At 38.9% G+C, this 23,002-nt stretch overlaps 1 long non-coding RNA gene across 6 annotated transcripts in view; it reads right to left on the bottom strand.

Moving 5' to 3' along the window:
* Nucleotides 1-23,002, bottom strand: part of LOC125697519 (uncharacterized) — a 108,790-nt gene that overhangs the window by 48,851 nt on the left and 36,937 nt on the right. For all 6 annotated transcript variants that reach the window (XR_007378824.1, XR_007378825.1, XR_007378826.1 and 3 more), the window contains exon 2: nt 14,148-14,238. This is a non-coding gene — a long non-coding RNA (uncharacterized LOC125697519). The remainder of the gene's footprint in view (nt 1-14,147; nt 14,239-23,002) is intronic.

Below are 23,002 nucleotides of genomic sequence, written 5' to 3'. Positions count from 1 at the left end.
AGATCTCTACTGGGCTCAGTGCCTCCATTGGTAAATATTGACTTGTAATTGGAGAGCATAATGTTTTAATAGAAAAAAAAGACCAAAAGCAACAGGTTTCCATGCTCTTCTGCCTTACGTCTACTAAGTCTATTCACACATTCGGAAAGCTGATATAAAAATACTGATGTGAAAAGTATTATTAGGTGAAATTAGGACTGAAAGGACAGGCCCAAGGCAATTCCAAGAACCATGGGTAAGACTCTTCACTCAAAACTTCTGCAGCTTTGTGTGCTCTCTGGAGACTCAGGAATTTTGCTCAGATTTTCATCCTGGATTTGTTCAACTGAAACTTTCTTCTGAAAAAGCGAATAGCTGTAATGCAGTGCCAGATTGCATTTGAGATCATTTAGTGCTGTTGGATTGTGAAAGTGTTATTTTCTCATTTTTTGGTTCCTCTTGCTTTTCCAAATCAGTAGAATACAAAACATGATAAGCAAGTCTTGTTTCACGATTCTCCATATTTCAAGTGATCAAGAGGTAATATGAACAAGGTGAACATCACCTCAAGTCAAGGAAAGCCTGAGCTGTAACATAACTGTAATCAGAGAAGCTAACTTTCTTTTAAGCTCGTATGAAGGAAATGATAAGAACTCCAATTTTGTCTTATCTTCACATCTAGTGTAGCTGTTTGCCATCATCTCTCTGCATCTGAGAGAAATATATTTGATAGGAATCCTATGACCAAAATTAATAGCAATTTACAATGACAACCAGATATTTACAAAAAAAAAAAAAAAGAAAAAAGAGGCTTAATTACACCACATCTATGAAACAGGAGGTGCTCAAGCAATGACAGCAGAGATCTCTTTTCTCAGAAAGGATCAGATATAAGAAAGTACTGAAATATTAGCAGAGCCCACCTGTGTGCCACTTTTAGACCGCAGTAATAAGCTGGCTGTATTATTCATGCCTTAGCATAGAAGAGGGAAGAAGGAATGGTGAGAATGTAAAGAATAACTCCAACCACCTCTGGTAACTTCCTATTATAAAAATCCATTAGCATTCCACAAATAAAAACCTTTCAAACCAAACTGAAGGCACTGGTTGAGCCAGACCTTCTGAGATCCCTGGTTCCCTCGCTCCTCATCGAGCACTTCAAAGGAATGCCTCTCTACCATTTAAAGGCTACCTTTGTAAAAAAATCACCACACCTTAGGAATTCCCCTCTTTGAATATGTTATTTAGACTTGTGATTCAGACATCTTATTTTTAGAGAAAATGTTTCCAAACTAATCACATGACATTGAGCAGAGAAGGAAGAGGAAGATGTGTTTTTGGAATAATGCTTTCCCCTACTCCATAAAGCACAAATTCACAAAAACCAGCTTCACTCCAGTCCACAGAGAAACCTCATAAATACTCAGCAACTCGTTCCAGTCTAACAAGGTACTGGCCTGAGGAGAAAAAAAAACACAAGTAAACATACCAGAACTGGCATCAAAGCTGAGCAATGCAAGGAAAGCAAGGAGAACAGTTGGGCTTTGAAAGGTTCTCAGAACACAGAATTTTGGGGACAGTCTTCCAGTAAAAAACAACAGAAGACAAAATCCACAGTGACTGACGTATGGAATGAGACGGGCTTACAAGTGGGATTGGTGACAAAATGTTGCTAGAGACAGCAACAAACTGGGTAATCTGGTGCAGTGCTACAGCGATACACGAGGGTGCAAAGCAAACAAAGTCACTTTTAGTCTGTGTAAATGGAACTCACATAAGGGTCTGTAGGAAACAAATCCCACATCACCCCTCAACTGATAAATGACACGGTTTAGATCAAAATTTGGAAGAGTAGAAGGCATACCAGTTTTCTGATTTAAGTTTTCCTTATTTTGCTTCCATTTAGGTTAGTTCTCCTGTAACACTTAAGGAAAGGCAAGAGAACCAATACATTACTACTACTTCCTTTTGTCTGTTTAAGCAGAAGGACTGTAAGGCTTTTGTAACTCAAGTTTTCTAATGAGTTTTAAGATTTAGTTATATAAAAAAAGCAGGGAAGAATAGCATTGGCTTTTACTTCTCTTATTGTGGTTTTACAGAACAAATAGATTGAAGAAAGGAAGATGAAGGTATCACAAGTAGGTTCTTTATTCCTACTGCTCTGTACAAGTGTCTTACACTCCAGAGTTACAATATCAGCGTTCTGCAGTCATTTCAACCACTACAAGTACTGAAGCACAGAGCAAGCCACATCTCTGAGGCACCCAGATGCCACAATAATCTACAATGCACCTGACAGAATTAGAAAGCTACCAAAGCAGCCACAATTAATAAATAGGAATTCAGAGATTCTGAAGGAATGGACTTTCGTGTAGCTTTCTACTCAGTGTAGGACTCAAAATTAGTACAACTCCTTCTGTAAATTCTTGTCCTTAGCTGTACAGCACTAAGAGGGGGGGGGATACAAATACAGAATATTTCCAGCCCAGGGTCAGAGGCAGCAGCACAGCAACTCTTAGCCAAGGCCATCTGCCAAACAGTGTTCAGAAAGTCACTGCCAGTTCAGTGACGTCCTCAGCCACCCTAATAAAGTTTTGCTGTTATCTAGCAACTTCCACTCAAGTTATTTTCCTGCAGATTGCAATATTTTGGATTTTTAATTGTTGGTGGTGGTTTTTCCTTTTTCTTCTTTTTTCTTTTTTTTTTTTCTTTTTTTTTTTTTTTTTTTTATAACAAAAATAAGGAACTTCTCAAATAAAGTGTTGCCTGTGTTTTAAGCAGGGATGGTGGTGGGCAGGAAAGCTAATCACAGACACATCAGAAGCCAGCAATAGAGACTTGGAATTTACTCCTGACAGCCACCACCATTAAATCTATTGGACCACACTTTTTCTTGTTAAAAGACAAAATGCATATACAAGCTTATATTATACATCAAAGTGACTGTAAGTGGGTCAGCAGTGGTTGGAACATACTGAGGAGCTTAAATGTTAATGAATGAATAGGTTCAACACATAATATATTGGCATTATTCAGCATGTGCTCATATGGACCAAACAGTGAGGATATTTGATCCCATATGTGAAAGGATTTGGAAGTCTCACTCCAAACTCCTACTCTGTTACTATAATAAAAGATGCCATACAATGAAATCTAAATTAACTTCTCACTGGCCATCCTCTCAGGTGTTTTAGGAGACAATTGAGTGATATGATACCTGATGGCCTTGGGGCTGCTGATAAAAGTACCTCAATGAAATAAGCAGAATTTGCAGTACATTAGGTATGAAATTTTGCAAGCAGGTAATCAATCTCTACAGGGAGACAAAGAGAAATCTGCTGCTCTCCAAATGCTGCATTTTCACATTCAGAGAAAAAAGGAGCCCCATCCAGCTCAAGTCTACAGCTATTCAGATCTTTGCTTTTTCTTGAAATCCTTGGATTCATAAAAGGGAGAAAGAGAAGTAGTCTCCCGATCCAGTCTGTTCCTGGCTAGGGGTACAAGAGAGGCAGTTTTCTGCTCAACACAATCACAGGCTGTCATGATTTTGGTTAAGATTCTGGATTACAGTTCTCCGCAGTCCAAACTAAAGACAACCTCTGCCATATACCACAGCTTTGCAACACTCATCTCTTATGATATGTGAATAGCTTTACTTATTGAAAATGCTTTTTGTCAATCCACAGTGCATTCATTGCCATGACTGCAGAACCATACGCTCATCCAGCCCTTGCACCTAGTGCCTCCATTTGTCAGTCCTGACATCTGTCCCGTTCATTTGTCACCTTGTGCTTCTTTGGCACAAAAAAATTCCAAGAAGCACCAAGAGGAGCTACTTGCACCACGGCAAAGCCTTGAGATTAGGCTAACTCCACCACACCGATTCAGAGCATAAAGGTATGCGCAGCACCTCCGTTTGCCATCTCACCAGATAAAAGGAAAAGGCTTCCATCTACAGTTCATTAAACATATTTTCACCTTTGTATCTTCTATGCTAGAAATAAGTAGCGGCTTGAATTAGCTTTATTTTTAAAAGATAACATTTTTGTGATCAAGAACGGATAAAGCCTCTAAATGAAGATTGCATTGGACAATGATTTTTAAATGTTTGCCTCTGAATCACGGTGTAAAACAGATCCCACCCCACACATGTAGGACAGAAAGGGGGAGGGGGAAAGAAAAAGACATTTTTTATCCCAGTGCAAACTACAGAGTGCTAAGAGTACTTCAGTAAAAAACACATTGATTGTGTTGCTGCTATTTGAGTTCAGTTTCCCTCTAACTTTCAATCACATCACCTTCATTCTTCCAAAATATATTCAAAGGCCTAAAAGAGAGAGGCATATATTTATTTATTTATTAAAAGGGCATTTTTCCCAGACTTTAACTAAATCTCGTCCGCTCTTGTCACTCTAGGCAGACAATTGAAAGCAATATTAGAGGAGGTAATTGCACAGATCAGTCAACAGTTTTTGTCCCTTTGCCACTGAGTCTTACAGTAAAATGGGCACAAGAAAACATTGTACTGGATTATATTGTACTGGATTAAAAGCAGATCTTTTTCTTCCTTTGGTTGCTACTTACCAGCTGCTGTGTTTAACAGCAGGGACAGAAGTTCTAAAGGTATCTGCAGGGGAAATCTAGCCTGAAACAGTCTTCCCCCACCAAAACCCCCTACCTCTCCAGGCTTGAAACAGATTACTCATTGTTTTTAAAGTGAAACATTACCAAAAAGTATCCTATCTTGTCATCTGCCATTAAGTCATTAATCATGTGTGCAGGGCACTTTACTAGCTATGATTTTTTAGGATACTGAGTTTACAAGAACGTCACCACTGTAACTTTTCAGATCGACAAACATTTTTCTCAATCCTTTGATCTTTTTTGGAACAACTCATGAAAAGGCTCAGAGTAGCTGCTTAAATAAACACAGTACAAGGAACAGACAAGTTTTATTAACTTCAGATTGTAAACTGCCAGCAGCAACCCACATGCTGATAAAAACAGGTACTGCGCTGTCAAAGAAAAACTGTACCTGTTATGAGTATGTCAGAACAGCTGTAAGAAAGCTCCAAGTTACCTTGTAAAGTGACAGAATTGCAGATGCAAAAGCACAGTGACACTGAACACAAGTCAAAGGGCACTGAACAGAAACACAATAGAATTACAGTCAAAAAATGAAGTTGTTTGGTGTCAGAAAATACACGTTCAATGCCATCATCAGGAGGGGAGTCATCACTCAGGTTTTCACAGCACAGGCTGCACATGGATTGTTTCCACAATAGTATGCTTTATCTCTATGTTCTGACCTCATTTGAAAGCACTGAAAAGCACAGCATCAAAACTGGTGCTGGAATTTTTAAGCCAAGTCCTATCAATTTAATCATGCAGTCGTTTAATAGGACCGTTACAGACAGCAGAACAAGATCTGCTCCACTCTTGCTTTCACATCACATTAATGCTTGTCATGAAAAAAGATTCATAAAATAAAGATTACATCTTTATTTTTAAATATCTTTTCTACCTGAAATTTGCATTGGAGATCACCTCTCTGGAGATTTCAAGTACATAAAACTCTAATTGAGGAACACAGTACAAGTTGCTGCTCGCCTCAGAAACTATGGTTTTAACTTCCCATATAGAAAAATGCTCATTCTGAAACAACTTATCTGCCACTGTTAGTTTACTCTGTTGATCTACTATTTAAGAGAGATTTCTTGAGATTTCAGCTGAAAATTAGAAAACAGGCTAGTGAAATATTTCATTTAAATAACAAAACATTGCAGTTCTTATTTTCATTCTTTTCACAAAAACTCACCCTATTGCCTTTTTCAGAGGAAATGGAAATAATACAGTATTGCCTTGGAAACATTATTTAAAAGTTCCTGGTTTTGAGATGCATTTTTAAAGAGCAAACAAAAAGTTGCAGAAGATGTAAATTAAATGCCTATGAAAATTTTTACATGACCTTTTAGTAAATAAACCCCCACCTGCACTGCATTAAGGCAGACCTTAAGCCAAATATATGAAGTGCTCATTACCTTTGTAGAAATTTGCATCCAACTTCCTGATCCACACATAGCAATCAGGTACTCAACTCATGGATTGAACCAAAAACTCAGTCCCAAAGAGCTATAATATTCTGAGATGAATTACAACAGAATTTGTGCCATGAACTGCCATAAAGACAGTCCTGCTGATGTGGGAAGAAGTGCACATTCCACCAGAGAAGGCAGACAGCCCCCAACAAGCAGCTGGGGGAAACCCAGGGAGAATCCCTTCTATTTTTCTGCCTACACTCATTTGTTCCTCGGTACCGCAGTTTGCTGCCTCGTTTGCAGCATAGTGGGTAGAAATTTAAGCTGGCTTCCCCATCAAAACACGCATCATTTGCCTGTGAGCTGAGTGTTTCCCTAGCCCTTCCCAAAGCAATGGCCCACTGGGGCCTCTTCGGGAAAGGGCTGAATTCCAGAGCGTTCACCTTTGTTTCAAGTGGAAACACAAGATTAACTCTCTCTTACTGCTAATGTAAATTAAGGGCAACGGTTACACTTGCCACTTTCAGGAAGGTTTAACATACCTGAGAACACCACCTTTTAGAGACACACCAATTTTAAAGGAGCAGTTGCCTTTGCCTAACAGCCCTCTTTGCAAGGTTAACAAAGTTGATATCTGTGAAGATGCAACACTACATTCACAAAACAACTTGCAAAGGACCTGCTCACCTGGCTTTCAGGTTAGGGGGCTCCCAGCAAAATTCAAGTCTGGAGCACAGGCATTATGTAAGAAACCACCACCCTGTCCATGGGTTGCAGGTAGATATTCTGGCTAGTAATTGTTGCCATGCCAGGACACCCCACAGACGCTTACATGACTCACAAGCAGTCTTGCAATGAACTTGCAGTTAAGATTTGATATCTCAAGGGAAGACACTGAGTCTGAAGTTTGTTCTCCTGTAACATCTGACCAGAGTTAGTACCACACAGAGAAGGACAGTGTTCAGTTGCTAGACAAGTATGTCTTTGAATCTTCAGATAGCAGGTCTTTGAATCTTCAGATAGCAGGTTACTGCCTCCAAATTGGGTAAACTAGCTCTGCTACACCAATCTGAGAAGCAAAGCCAAGAACAGGATTCCCAGGAGTCTGGGGATGCAAAAAGGTAGGTTACAGTTGCAGGGTCAATTTGCATACCAAGTTACCACAACTGCACACGATGAAGGCAAATAGTCTGTCAGCTGTGGATTTGCATATGTAATTAGTGGGGTTAAATAAAAATCACATGCAAGTTTCACCCCATCAGTGCTTGTGCATGTGTACGTACACAGAGTGCAGAAAATCAGATCTTGAAAGTGCCCTGGTACAATAACATGTAAACTAAGAGCTCCATGATACTGAGAGAACCTGGGCAAAGGGCCAGAAACTCCTGAGTTGTAGTCTCATGTGTGCAACTAAATCACTGTGGTTTTAGGTGAGTAATTAAGCTTTCCACTGTCTCTGCTTTCCTCCTATATTAATATTCTCCCCTTTATGTAAAGGGGAAGCAAAACATTTCTAGGAACTAATAGCTTACTGTCTGACCTTTGCATTTTAAAGCATTTTTGAACATAACTCAATTCCAGATTTAATTTTTTTTGTCAGCCCACAAATACATATTGACAATTGGAGAAGATAAGACAGATTTCTGAAACCATTAGCATAAGTAATAAATGTAACCAACTGAAATCACTGATTTCAGTGACTTTAGGGTCATGGTTCATATTTTTAGAAAGTCAGTGCCTCAGGGTACAGTTCTCCCATATTTTGATGTCAGAGGTTTGTTAAGATCATTTGACATGTAGGAGAAACCAAGAAAACAGTTGTAATCTACTAGATATTCAGTGAGATCAATTATTTTATCATTTTACATCATTTCTCCTAAAACATGAACAGGAGTCAATAAAGGTATTTATAACTAATGGTATTTATAACTTATTCCCTACCCTCCCAAATGACCTTACAAAATAAGTTATAATGCAACCACAAACAGAAGTCCAGATTCAGAAGATAGAGTCTCCTTTGAGATACCACGTGCTTTCTTTGGTCCTTACAAAACTAAGTCCCATAAACTTAACCTCTTAACACCTGCCAGTTAAGAACAATTAGTGGGGAAAAAAAAGAAAAAAGAAAAACAAGCCTTCTACATCCAGTGAACAGCTCAACATGTATCCTGTTCTACAGTGACTCATACACAACCATTAGTAAGTAATTTACAGCTCTTAATAAGATTCTGAACAGTTTTGTGGGTTTCTTGGTGTTTGGTTTGGTGGTTTTTGTTTGTTTGTTTTTGACCTGCGATGTATTACGTTTCACAAGTTGCACAGAAGTGACAGAGTCCAACTTCTTCAAGTTCAGTCCCACCTGCAGGACTGGATGAGATGGCCACACCTAAAAAGCCTCAGAGGAAGGAAGAAGTCACGCAAGCTGGTCTTCTCAGTGCATTTTAAACCTCAGTGCCTCGTTGCTATCTTCCCTTTTCACCTGTGAACTGACACGGAACCTCTGTTCTTCCATCTACCCCCAAACAAAAAACTCCTCTATTGACAACGTGAGAAAACGCAGTGTGAATTACAGCCATAAACAACAAGAATATGTTTTTAAGATGACTGCATCCACCACTACCATACAGCATAAGCGTTTCCAGCAAATACCTGTAAGAAAGTCAGCCCTTTTCTATTGCCTGCAATTAGCTTATCTCCAATTATATGAACAGGTACATGATGACAGTCTTCAGTAATAGAGGTATTATGGGGAAAATAAGGGTTGCTTCACTTTAAGCGTAGGTCTTAGTGGAAAACAGATTAAAATTTATGTGGATATACAAAATAATAGATAGGCTAATTCCATTGTCTGCCTCTCCTAAATTATTTTATTGGATGGAACATATTAATTATAATGAAAGAGAACCCCTGGCTGTTGGCTTCTAATGAAAATTCCTCTGTAAGATCACGGCAGGATTTCCCACCATTTTCTCTTTCTGATGAAATTAACTCCCTATGGTTGGCCACCCGGCTCAGCTCATTTCAGCCAATCAGCTTGGGAGCTGCCATTTACCTCACAGAGGGAGAAAAAGGTATCTGCTGTCATAGCAACGAGTGGCTTTGCTCTGATCATGTTTGGATCCGTTAGCATAATGAAAGACACCGGCTTGCTTTTTAGATGATTAATCTTTTCCCCTGTGAACCTACTTGAATACATTAGCAAAACAAGTATGAAAAATTTGTTTATCCCAAGACAATCATTAGAAAATTACCTGCAAGAGTAATTCTCATTAGGGCAGAGTTGGTGAATAGCAGACCATATGGTGAATGAAAGCAGCAAGAAGCAATAAAATCTCCAAGCTGCAACAGGTTGCAAAGTTTATCAGGTTTCAATCTCAAAGTTTAAATCAGTTAAGCATCAAAAGTTGTGAAAATTTCTTTTCTTACTAGAATTCCAGATAGGTTTCTTCCAGGCAGCAAAACAACAGGCTGCACAACCAGGGTTGCAAACCGTCACCTACTGAGATCCTTTTGCACATGGCAACTAAGGCCAGAGGGCCTGATTCCAGCCACACCTTGGAGTATCTCAGGACTTCAGCAGCATGAAGTTGAAACGACAGGACTAGATTCTTACATTAAATGAGTTTAGCTGTTATTACTTTGATATTTAAATATCTCCTTTAACAGATAACAAATATCATATACAGCCTTGGAGAACCAACTCCAAAAGAAAATGTAAGAAATTCAGATTTCAAAGCATGCATTGACTTTTGGTATTCAGGAACTTACTTTAGCTATGTAAATGATGAGTACTTAATATTTTACTGGGGCAAGGTGAATGAAAAAATGAGATCATTTGCAGCATTGAAATAGATTAATTATCTTATACCCATGAGAAGTCCCAATGGAACCATAGTTACACTATGTAAAGCTAAAACGATCCCTCCAGTTTCAACAAATCATTAGAAAAAAATAGGAATAAAGAAAGAGAGAAAAAATTTCTGCAAAGTATCTGGTGTGAACAGCCCTTCTCCTGTGCACTCTGGCAGGTTCACAGAATTACATCAGCTTTTGCTCTCAAAACTGAAGGGCACTGCTCTAGAAGCATATTGATTTCTCATGTTAGCAAGGATTTTTGTTCCCAGATGGATTCTGTACCCCCTTTTCTTTTTTATCCCTTCTTTTTTAAATAAAAGAGAATTCCATGTAACAATCTAAATAATGTCCCTGTTTTCACAGTCTAAAACCCAAACAGTTCAATTTCTAACACTTTTTCAAGTTCTTTTTGTGTTATAACATTCTGGGATAGAAAAGCACTGAATCTAACTGCAGATGAACCAGTCCAATCATCATTTAACCTCACTACCATCATGCGTTGTCCAGTCGAGGTCCAAACTCACATTGTAACAACAGATACTAACCAGGTAAGATAACTCAGGTCATTAGTGGTTCTACAAAGGTTCATTCATTTGAAAGATAGTAGCGGTTCCAACTTAATCCCTAAGTCTAAAACCTGAACCTGCACTACTGAGCGCAAGGCAGATCTGTTCAGATGGAAAACATTTCCTCTCTGCAACAGCACAGGAATTTCTGCAATTATTTCCATTCTTTTACCTGAACAGAAGCACTTCCCTATGGCTACAAATACATCAGCAGGTTCCTCTTGCAGAAAATTAAATGGATCTGACTTTAAAAGGCTGTGATGACAAAATGCATTTTCTAAACATTAACCACCACCCATAATTGCATATTTACCCTTGGGTGAATGCAAGCCAAGTGCATCACTTGCTCAAATGCCTACCCTTCTCAATAGAAAACTGTCCCTCATAAATGCAACTTGTTGGATTGCCAGATTCTGGTTGTCCTCCACTTATTTGTAGCCTAAGAAAGCAGTTGAGGGTCACAGGGAGAGACACAGGCAATGTTCTGCACTGTGAGTAAATAAAGGAAAACAATATTAAAAAAACACCGCCTATTTATAGCATTCCTCATTGCAGACTTAGATGCTGCTTTTAAGAAATTCTTACATGCTCATGCATTTTCATCTTCCTTCAGGCTGTTCTATGGAAGTAACCATAAATTGATCAGAAAAAATAAGAGCATCCAGACACTGTGGAAAAAAAAACTGCAGAAAAAACCTTTCTGTAATTTCCGTAATTCTTAGGAAGGGAAACCCTGTAGGTACTCAATTCTACTGAAAATCTGAACATTACTTTGTAGCTACATCTGTCTACAGATCACTTTAAATTTTTGCTTAATTTTATATGAAGTTCCAGTGGAAAATCTCCAGGCAATATTCTCCAAACTGCATCTCCTAGATCGAAGACCTACATGAGGAGTAGACCATCTTGTAGAGCAAGATCAAATTTAGTGTGGTGTGTGATTAGAATATCCCAAAATCCATTTTGTTAAGCTTAGCCCTGACTACAAGAGGATGTACATTTTTCCAGGGTTCCTGATGGAGTATTACCATCAGCAACAACCACTGAAAGGAAAGCAATAGACAGAAGCAACAGCATCTCTAAAGTGACTTCAGCTTTTCATCCATACAAAATAGTTAATCCTCATTTGTTTATTTTGTTTCCAAAAATATCTACAGTTACCAGGTAAGACAATTGGAAGCTTTAGTCTCCTAATATTAGCAGCAGCACAGGAATGCACAGATTAAAAAGCATACATCCTTAAAAATGTTTATTCATGGTCATTTCCATCATATTATGTTAATTTAGCACTGACAAGAAAATTCAGTGGGTTTAACAAAGAGATTTTTCTGTACTCAGGATCTATCTTACACCAATCAGGAGAGGTGAAAAATGTTCTTTAACAATTAAAACTCCTTGGATCCATGTTGTGCATTAAATGGTAACTATGTAATTAAAAGGAACAAATTTTAAATCTGACAACAACTGGTGCATCTCCAGCATTTAAAATGATTCAATTATTAATAATTCATGCTCAAAGCCCCATATGTGGGCAATGAAGCAGAAGGAGAGATGAAAACGAAGCCTGATCCATGACTAACCTTACATCTGTACAGAGCCTGACTAAACAGAGCTACAGCATTATGTTTTCTACAACATTTACCCAAATACAGTAGGAAATTGTCACACCATAATATGAATTTGCAGTGATGCTCAACAGTTAGTTAATAGCATGGGGGTGGGGGAAAGCCGTGCTAATATGCAGGAGTCGAGATAGGCATGCAGCTCCATACTGAGCCCAAGTGAATCAGAGCACCTGAGCAATGCTTGAGAGATTTTAATTACTCATGAACCAAAACTGACTTTGCTTTAAAATGTTTGGACAATCTACTCCAACCTCTATGATTTTGGTTCTAGTTTAAAACAAAAACCAGGAAGTTTTCCACTGCTAGCCCTGCATGTCTAGACTCAGTGAGAAACCATCTGAGATTCTAGTTCAAATTTAAACTAAGAACTGAAAGACAATCCATGTTTTCTCTCAGCTCACTCATCACACCTAGCAACATATTCTAAACATTACTAGGTTATCTGCTTCTACCAATTTACTCTGAACTAGAAACTTTCAAAAGCACTTCACCATGCCATAGATCAGAATTGATTCAGCCCAAAATTCAAACCTAGATGAAATCTCACCTATATTGACCTAAAAAAATTAAATTACCTAGTTTTAGAATAAGGTTTTCACTTCTGCACCTCTTTCCCCCTTGCTTTTTATAGCTTTCTTTGCATATTTGATGCCATGATAAACTGCATATGAAAACAATAGCAGTGACATGTCTGACTTTGATGCTTTTCAAGCTCAAGTCAGTAAAGCTACGGAACTTATGCCAAAGTCATCCTGGGTCAAGAAGTTGGAAGAGAAAATTGAGAGGCACAGAAAGGGTAGAACTGCTCACTCATAAGAACAGTTTGCCCTTAAACAATGTTTTGCAACATTACCATAGTGCTGGATGCAACTGTCAGAAGAGGGTGTGGTCCAGGAGACCTCCCAGAATAGAAGTATGCACGCGATATCCTTAGAAATATAACACCCTAGGAGACATACATAATTCCTTACCTTTCAGTAAGTCACAGCTATTTAGAGAAATAGCCCCAAAATATATTTATGAAGGGTGAAGCTGGAATGCATCCATACTTCTAACTATTAAAACATATACTAGACTTACGTGCATTAAAGGAGATTATGAAGTTAGCATTTTAAACATGCTCATAAATTTCAAAAAAAGAAAAGTGTCATAAATAGCTTTGTTTACTCCTGTGATCTTTTTGATGTGCTGGTTCTAATCATTGTTCCATATGTGTGGTATGAGAGAAGAGACATGTTTATTCTGTGGCTGATTTATTACAAAATCAAGACCATTCAGATTCAAATTCCTCCCCTCCTTAAATACATTGCTGGTGTTCTCTTTTTCACACAATTTACCACCATATGTGAAGGTCAAGTCCACCGGTAAAGTAATTCATATAGTCATCCCAATCGTATCCAAGCTATAAATTAATGTGACATAAGTTGCCTACAGCATTTCTTCTATTTCTAATGTTATATGCAGACAAACCTACCCAGGTATACTGATAATTAAAATTAAAAAAATCTATATGCACCTCCCCTGAGAACACACACACCGAACAGGAAATAAATTAGTTCCAGGATGGGACCTGCTGAGGGAGACACAGAAATGATTTGTTGTTGAAATGCTAACTTCAAGCTTGGAGTGGAAAAGATAAGTGTACTTTGCTTCACAACTGCCACCTGAATCACCATCACAGAGAGAAAAGTGCCAAAGGAGGTAAGAGCTGCAAAATTTCATCAGAATCCTGATGTTCCCAATCTTACACAAAGCAACCCTAAGAGCTGCAGGCTGATCTCCTAATGCTTTGAAAATTAAGACTTCCAGAAATCACATGTGAACATATTGTTTTCTAGAACTTGCTGTTTCCTTGAAAAAATCTCAAGTTCATGGTGAAATACAATGCATAGTATCCAAACAGGCTTTTACATTTTGTAGCCTGAATAAGCTTATTTATTTTGAAGCCACAGACTGATCATCAGTGTTGCCCTCAAGAAGAGTCAAAGAAGATTAAACTTTTTCCTCCCACCTCCCCCCCATTTGTGTTACAGCTAACAGTTTGATTCATAGCTTAATACCATAAACAAACTTGAACAACTCACCCTGCAGACTTCGCTGGAAATGAGCTAATATGCACCTGCTGAAGATTCAACCCACAAGGAGGTAGTCTCCTTGGAAACTGCTCCTGATGATCTGAAATACAATGGAAATGGTCACTAAGAAAGCTTACATTAATAGAGGTGCTGTGAGAGGTAGCTTAAGACCTGGATTTTCCAACACACACACACACACACACACACACAAAAAAAAAAAAAAAAAAAAAAAAAAAGAAAAAAGAAAAAGAAAAATAAACCATTCAAAGAAGGAACAATCAAGTGCACACACAGTGTAAGTAGTTCAGGGTGCCCAAGCTGGATAGAAGATTCTCTATTAAAGAAACCAAAACTTCACAGTCTAAGGCATTCCTATCCACTCCTAAATGAGAATTACCTCTCTGAGATTACATGGCTAAACTAGCATCTTTACTACTGTTTAACCTATGTCAAAGTAGTTTTACCCATTGTGGTTCAAACTCTGCTTCTAAGCCTGGACATTTGCAACACCTGCTAACATTTGCCTGTTCTCACATGCTTTCAGAACATCTTTCATTTTTGATTAGCATTACAGCTACTTTCTGCTGTCCTCTCTTCTCCTCCCAGGTCTTTCATAAACCTGTTGATTGATTTATTCAAGCACCTATCTTTTAACTTGCTGTTACTAGACAGGTGCACACTTGCAACAATTCTTGTAGCTGAGCCCGTTTAACAGCTCTGTTAGAGGCCCATCCTTGCAAGCCATTGAGCCGCAAAGAAGTTACACAGTCAAAGCAATGATTTAAGGCACACTCTCTCTCACAGGTAGAGCTCAGAGCCTTAGGCATCAGTTTCTTCCTTATTAAGGAGATCGTAAAAGGACCATCCCACCTAACTATTTAATCTTATTTTAATAGGCTACACTATGCAGACTTGATACAGTAGAGCTTATATGCACTGGAGGCTCTATTTACTCAAGGGACTTCAATCAGAGAAGAAAGGTAGAAGTAAATTCCTACAATACAGACGTATAAGAGTTTAGACAGTGTCAGTGTCCAGGCATGGGCGATCTTGTTTGCTTATTCCAAACCCATTTGAATACACTGGCACTCAGATATCTGTGTGGACATTTTACCTGCCAGTCTGGAGATGATGAGGGATTAAAAAAAAATGAAGAGAAAATTCAGAGACAGTAGCGTGGGGTTTGGTCTGGGTTGTTTTTTGTGGTTGTCTCATTTATTTGGTTTTTGGGAGGGGTCTTTTTTTCTTTGTTTGTTTTGTTTTCTCTCCCGTTTGGGGTGAGTGGATTATTTATTTATATTATTTTAAGTCATCAAAACATTAAAGAAAACTCTAGTGGGAATTCACATAGAGGAAATAGGTTGCAGAATCCCCCTCTGGTTTCCCTTCTCCATTATTCTGTAAAATAAACTGACCTTTCATAAGAGATGAATTCTGGCACTCTCCTTTCCTACAGAAATATCTGAGATACCATATATAGTATAATAGCCAGAGGTTACACAGCCACAAACTGCATTACTCAGGAGTCAACATAGACACATGTTCTCCACATAGATCTGCCTACATACACTTCATCTTCTGTGCAAAATACAAACCTTGCTGCAAAGAAAATGCTTTAACATGTGAAGTTTAACAGTTTAAGCAAAGTATCCTCCTCTCATGGTACTGCAGAAAATTAGTCAGATCTCTGCATTTGGAACTCCGGACTAATGCTTTCTGAGAGATGTCTTCAGAAAAAAGAAAGTGAGCACAGCCTCAGCAGTTTTAAAAGACATTATTCTGCAAGCTATATAATACTTCCATGCAATTCTAGCCCATCATCACAGAGTTGAATGGATGTCCCACAGCTATATCCCAATAACTTGGCTAAAACATTGAAGCTCAATTCAAAAATCACTATGCAGTGAAGCACTTACTATAATTTTTAGGTGAAGTTACAAGATCACACACACACACAGTAGCATATAGCCATAACCAACATCATAGGTAAATCTAACTATCAGCTCCTGTAATTTAAATTCCTTTCGATTCAGACAAAACAAGTGTCTGCATGAAACCTGAAGTCCTAAAGTCTTAAGAAACCTCAATAAAGTTTCTATTTTAAACCCTAAAACATTAAATCCAGTTACACAAAAACAAAACAAGCCAGGGATTCCAATAACTGGAATGGAAAGCAATTCAAACCAGCAATAACATCAAGTATATTTTCTCTCACTGATGAGAGGATCACAACTATCTTTTCACATTTATATTGCTCAGCATAAATATCAAGAAAAAATCCTTGTCAAACACTGGCTTATCTAAATGGACTCCTGTTAAGTATCTAATGCTGTTTTATGTATTTAAATGCCTTGTTTTCAAGAATCTTAATTCTCAAAGTAGTCTCAAATATTTCACTGTTAGGCCTTATTCAGTGAGATATATATGCAACCATGCCCCTGGCTTGGCATGAACCATGAAACAACAGAACAATTCTGAGTTGGGAATAACAGCTTCCTAGGCAGGATTGTGGTGCAATACTGGGGTTTTCTGTTTATTTGTATCTTGCTTCTGGTTTAAAGCCATGATTATATCAGTTTCAGATTGCTAGCAGCCTAGAGAAGGGGCAGCTCTGTTCCTAGCATTTCATGGCCTCTGCTTCAGAAGAAGCCACCAAAACTTTGGTCAGAACCAGGCTGTCCTGGCAAACTTGCCACCAAGTTTTTCAGAAACAGTTTCTTACCCAGAAGAGAGTAATTTTCAGGCACCCTAAGGAGCAGGGCTCCTCAATAGAGGGTAGCACTGTATTTAATTTTTGTTGTTGTTGCTTGCTTCAGGGTTGAAAGGAGGTTCCCAAACCTGTCATTTATTTGACAGATAATGACATACAGCATTTAGGACCAGATGTTTTTAAATATCTATACTGAAAAGATGAAGGCTATTAGTTTGATGAGACCCAAACCTCCATAAATCCTGTAAGGACAAGTAGAATGAAAACAAACCTCTTCCAAGTGAGCAGCCTTCTCAGCACCATGCAGCAGGTGAGCTCTACCAGAAGCAAAAAACATGCAGAAAAAGCAGCTACCAAGAATGGCTGGAAAGAAACGTACAGCAGACTGAAGCTCAGGGATTTCATTTCACCACCCTGAAGATGAAATAGGGACTGAGGCCTTGAGGTGGATCTGGCACCACAGGAGGGGGGGCTCCTCACAGCAGGCCCAGCTCAGAGCAGGCCTCCCTCGACCCCCCCTCAGGTCCACAGAAAGATTTCTGCCCTGGCGCTGAAGAAGCCTTGTCACAAGAACTTCCTTATGACACAACTGCTAGGACTGACCCAAAACACAAAGTCTCCTGTCAGAGGGGTTGCTTTGGGTAAAGGCTGCTCTGCTGAGGCTCACTGGCAGCAGCAACACAGCTGCCCCCACCACCCAGCCCAGCCCACAGGTGCCTTCCAGCTCGCACCTTCCTCCTCAATGTTGTGACCTAACTGGATTTACTTCACCTTGCTGTTTAAGCAAGAAAGCTGTAGGAAGAGGGGCTCTTGTTCAGCTATTTCCTCAGAGCAAGATTTCCCCCTTCCTAGCCTTGATTGACGTTGGATCTGTTTCAGACCTAAAAGAATGAGTGCAACGTATGAGCCTCAAGCCTCAGGGGCAGATTTATAGGCAGAAAGAGAATTCTGTGATCTTTTTCCATGTATTCGTTGTTAAGGGAGAAGTAGGCCTCTTATTCTCAATCTGGAGACACTTTTTTTTTTTTAATACTGTTAACCTTTTATCCTATGTCCTGAGGCACATACAGCTACGGCAGTGGGAAGCCAGCCCCACAGCTCAGTGCTAAGTACAGCACGTGTCGTAGCTGCACGCTCCCTGACTGCTATCTGCTAAGCAAGGCACTTTTTCATATGCAATACATATTCACTAGTCAAATGGCTATCACGCTCACAATTTACTAACACTGAACAGCTGAAAAACAACAGCATAAGTCCTTTTTACTTCACATTGGAAAGGATTAAGAGTGCTCAAATGCACAGCTCAGGTGTACTAACTGCTATGGCAGGTGGTTGTTTCACGGCTGAAGATTTACTATGTAGAAATTCTCCCTTTGAAGGTACTTGTGTAATTAATTTTCTTTTTATCCAACTGCTAAACAAATTAAAGTTATTATGACTTGTTAAATAACACCGTTCATCATTCCATTGCAAACCTTCCTCAAATAAAATAGCATAAGGAAGATGTGGGAGTGATTTTCCTTGACTACTTAGTGTTCTTTTAACCTTATCTTGATCATGTCAGATAAGAAAAAATTACTTTCACAACAAGAGTGTTTATTGTTTGCAAGACAGACACAAACCTCTGCAAAGAACTGTGGGAGATTTTGAAAGTAGAGCTGTACTGCAAGGAAAAAGAAAAATATAGCTTTAGAAAGGAGGGTTGTACTTTTATTTAAAAAAAGAGAAAGTGTCATGAAAAACAGTCAGCGCTAATCTCTCCATGGATCTTCCCCACCATCAAGAGCTGATTCCGTTCTTAGCGAAGCCTCTATAGGTGGATAAGTATTATCTCCACCAAAACAAATGTTAAAATTCCAATTGCCATCAGCTGAAATGGGACTTGATCCTGAGAAAATTTTTAGCTTCGGCTGTGTGAGGAGCACTGCCTAAATCCTGCTTAGCCAACAGCACTTTTGCCTTCCACTCCTGCACACCTCAGAAGAGGTTTTCTCTTTAAACTCTTCACTGATGTTTTCCCTGCTGTGGTCTTGGGAAAGTTTGAGACCACGCAGACCACAAATATATTGAAATACTTTTACAAAGAACAGAACAGTTTAATTAAAAAAAAAAAAAAAAAAAAAAAAAAGTAAAAAGAAAAAATTCCTCTTACTGAAGAGCATAATCTTGCTTTACCTGTCAACAGAGACAGCTGAGCTGCCTTTACTAATTCATGCAAAATGCTTGGAGATCCTGCAATGGCTTTTTACAAAATACCAAGTGTTATTACTGCATTATTTTGCTCTGCTTCACTAAGCAGACTTTGTGACAAAATTCTCAGGGAGCTCCTGCAAAGTGCAAAAAGGTAACTTTAACTGAGCTGTCTAGGAGCCTGACATTAACCTTTCCAAACAGGCTTTGCTTTATGCTCAGGGCAGGGGCTTATTAATTGGTTGAATGAACCAGCCTGCACACTGAGGTATTACAGATACAATCACTTATGTCCTTACGCTCGGTCTGGACATCTAAGTGCCTGAACTCCCTCCGCTTTTACCTCCAACAGCTTAAAAAGGAGACTAGAATCTTCATTGCTCGCCTTGTTTTTCCTCCCCAAACCCTGCAAGCTGCATCTTGCCAGAACATGGAACTCTTCTTAGATATTAAAGCTTTCAGACAGCCAAGTTCCTAAAGCAAACACCACTAAAGAATATGACAGCCCACACACCTTTAGGGCACTTACATTACAGACATCAGTGCATGTCAGAAAGGTTTAAGAAGGGATAAAATAAACAGGCATAGAGTTATTGTCCTTAAAATTACCCTATGGACTTCCCCTTTTCCATTTCCCTTTTTGCCCCCCCTTTTCTTTTTTGTCCCTCCTTTAACACAGAACCAGAAAAACATGAACTATCAGTAAATCTTGAGTCATTGGGAGAGTCAGTAAAGTTGGACAAAACCATCACAGCAAACCTCACATCAGAGCCAACCAGGGCTTGTGTACAGACCACCCACTACAAATATCAGTAGACCTCATTGGTACAAAGTAGACTGGTCCTTAGTAAGTCCATGAAACTAAATAGTTTCAAAGCCCAACTTAAGCAGGCTGCCTTTTAGAGACATTATTGCCATCTCCCTGTGTTAGTCATTTACGAAGCCATGGTCCAGCCATCCCTGAATGGTATGAATGACAGCAACAGCAAGAGCAGCTCAGCTCTCCACAGCAGGCAACCTGCATATTGCCCTGTGACGTTTCTGAGACTGTCATCCAGGTCTCCCAACACAGACAAGAAATGATCAAGGGCACTGCTGCTCCTAAACAACAGGAAGGTTTGATTTGAGAAAATTTCACCATTTTACATAGCAATTGACAGAACTCTTTATCCTTTAGAAGTCTCATGAAAACATCTTTGGGAGTTACACATAAACGATAAATTCTTTTTTTTTCCTCTTAATCCTATTCTGTTAATTCACTTCAAGGCCTCGTACAGTATATAGGATAAGTAGAATAACAGCCATTAAAAATGTCGTATATAGGCATTGCTGAATAAACCTCACAAAGTCATCATCACCTATCAGTACCAATACAAATGCTGGTTGCAGGGTGAACTGAACAGCTGCACTGTTTATAACGTTTATAGATCCATTCAAAAAAACCTAAAAGTAATGTTTGGATCAGTCATTCTGAGCAGAGCATTTAATCAGTGTACAGCTTTCTTTCTCTTATTGATTAATATGTCAGGTACGTGCAAAACAAATATCCCGCAGGACTTGGATTTTTGTATTGGATACAATAAAAAAGGACAAGTGTGATTCATTCAAATGTTCAAATCAAATTCATGAAAATTTTAATGACTGAGAATGATTTCACATTCAAAGCCTGCTGCTAGCTGTGTTGGTACTGGAGGCCATTAGAAGAGTACGGGCAAGAGGTCAAGGCAGGTAATCCTCCCCCTCTGCTCCAGTGAGGCTTTGTCTGGGGCACTGTGTCCAATTCTGGGCTCCTCAGTTCAAGAAGAACAAAGAACTTCTAGAGAGAGTCCAGTGGAGATGCGGGGCTTGGAGCATCTATGATATGAGGAAAGGCTGAGAGACCTGGAGCTGCTCAGCCTGGAGAAAAGCATTGATGAGATCCCTCCTCAGCCTTCTGATCAACTGCTGAAGTGTGGGACATGAAGCCAGGCACTTTTCAATGGTGCCAGCAACAGGACAAAGGACAACGGGCACAAAATAGAACACAAGAAGTTCCGTATGAACACAAGAAAAAGCTTCTTTACTGTGAGGCTTACAGAGTAATCGAACAAACTGCCCAGAGGGGTTGTGGAGCACATTCAGAAGCAATATACATAGAACAGAATATTAGAAAAAGATAATATAGCATTTTTATCATAAAATATAACCCTGCTGAATTTCACATCCACAGTTTTCTCGTATATGCTTTGATGCATTCATCACATGCTCAACGTATGCGGTACGCACAGGCACTTGCCACGATATACCAGTTCTTTCATTTTGTGTATCAGATATTTTTCCCCTCTAACAGAGCATGTCATTTAGATATGAGATAAATTAGACAAAACTGTTCAGAAGTGCTCCAAGTTACAGCTTGATAAAGAAAATCTAACCAGTCTTTAAGTACTCGCTGAACTCACTTCTTATTGAAAAGATAGATTACGTTTGAACTTGGGAGCAGCTAACTCTCAGTTTGATATTGATACACGACTAGTTTGTTCCAAGGATCTGAATTGTTTAAGCTATGTGGGTTTTTTTTCCCCTCCAAAGAATGTTGTCAAGAAATATTAACGGACAGATTTATTCAATAGTGGTCGTGTACCTACTGAAAATTTAATAGAAAGCTTCTACATTTACAAATTTATCTCAGAGAATTGTTCCAAGAGAATATCCACGATATCAAGCACTCAGTATAGGTTTTGCAGTTTCAGAATGGCAACTCTGGTCATTTACTATATCTGCAACTGTACCAATCCATGAAACCCAGAAGAGTCCTGCTGTACACTTCAGTGTTGTCAATGCTTCCATCACAGACATTCACTCTCAGGTTTTAGTTAGTGGAACTGAAATTATTGAAATGCTGCCCAGAAAAAAAAAAAGAAACAGCAGAAAAAAAAAAAAAAAAAAAGCTTCTTCCCCATTTCATCACCATTGAAGTTTGAGGCTGCTGATCAATTGTCTGCACTGGGAAACAAAGCAGCATTTTAAGAAATATTGACACCTGGTTCTAGAATTATTCATGCAGAGGTTTCTTTGAAATTTAAGTGGCATTTCCTAAAACATATACAGGTGTGTGGAGGCCAATCACTTCAGGATTAACTGTTCCTCAGAAACTTTAGCAATGATATGAAATTTGAAGCTCTTCTTGAACTTTTCTACTAATTCAGTAATTACTGCTGTGCCTGAAGCTGGCCCCTTTCCTGCAATTACTCAGCATGTACTTTCAGTCAAAGAGGTTAACGCCTGAATTTAGATTCCAATTAACAGCTAAGGTGGACTTTTTGTTTAAAGCTTAATAAACCAGGGACTTTCCCAGCATAATATTTCATTAGCCCCCATAGGCAAACACAGTACATGTTCCGGATGTCTGAAGATCTGCAGCAGAGCATGCTCAAACCATGAGCAACTTGTCAGCTTTATGGGATATTAGGACTACACATACCAGCTGGGATCAAGCAGCTTACATGTGAGCACATGGGCACACCTCTTGCCTTCTCCAATGACTAAGAATGAAGGTTTTTCACTGATGCAATCTAACAAGCAAAGAAAACACACATCCAAGTTTCAGCACTGAGAATGTGCTGAAAGTACTATATAAAATTCTATGTGTACAGCAAAAATTTTACACATTTGCACAACAAGAAACCGCATTTATTTGAAGGCTAGCTTTGACAGATGTGAAGGGTTAAAATCCTCCTTTAAAAAGGAGAAGCACATGGGCTAAGCCACCTGTTTAAAAGCAGTGTCCTGATAGAGATGGACAGGGGCAGGGCCAAAGTGCAGGTGAAGTGAACAAGGTTGTGTTAGACATGTAATGTTAAAAAAATTGAACAAAGGATTATGTCTTAGGATAAAAGAGTGTAATAATATACAGAGGATTGCTCTCTTCCAACTGTCATTCTAAATGAAAACCTCTGACCCTAGATTTTCCCCTAAAGCATCTCCA

The sequence above is a fragment of the Lagopus muta genome, chromosome 9, assembly GCF_023343835.1.
Source record: "Lagopus muta isolate bLagMut1 chromosome 9, bLagMut1 primary, whole genome shotgun sequence".
Classification (NCBI taxonomy): domain Eukaryota; kingdom Metazoa; phylum Chordata; class Aves; order Galliformes; family Phasianidae; genus Lagopus; species Lagopus muta.
This window is presented reverse-complemented; position numbering and strand designations above follow the sequence as displayed.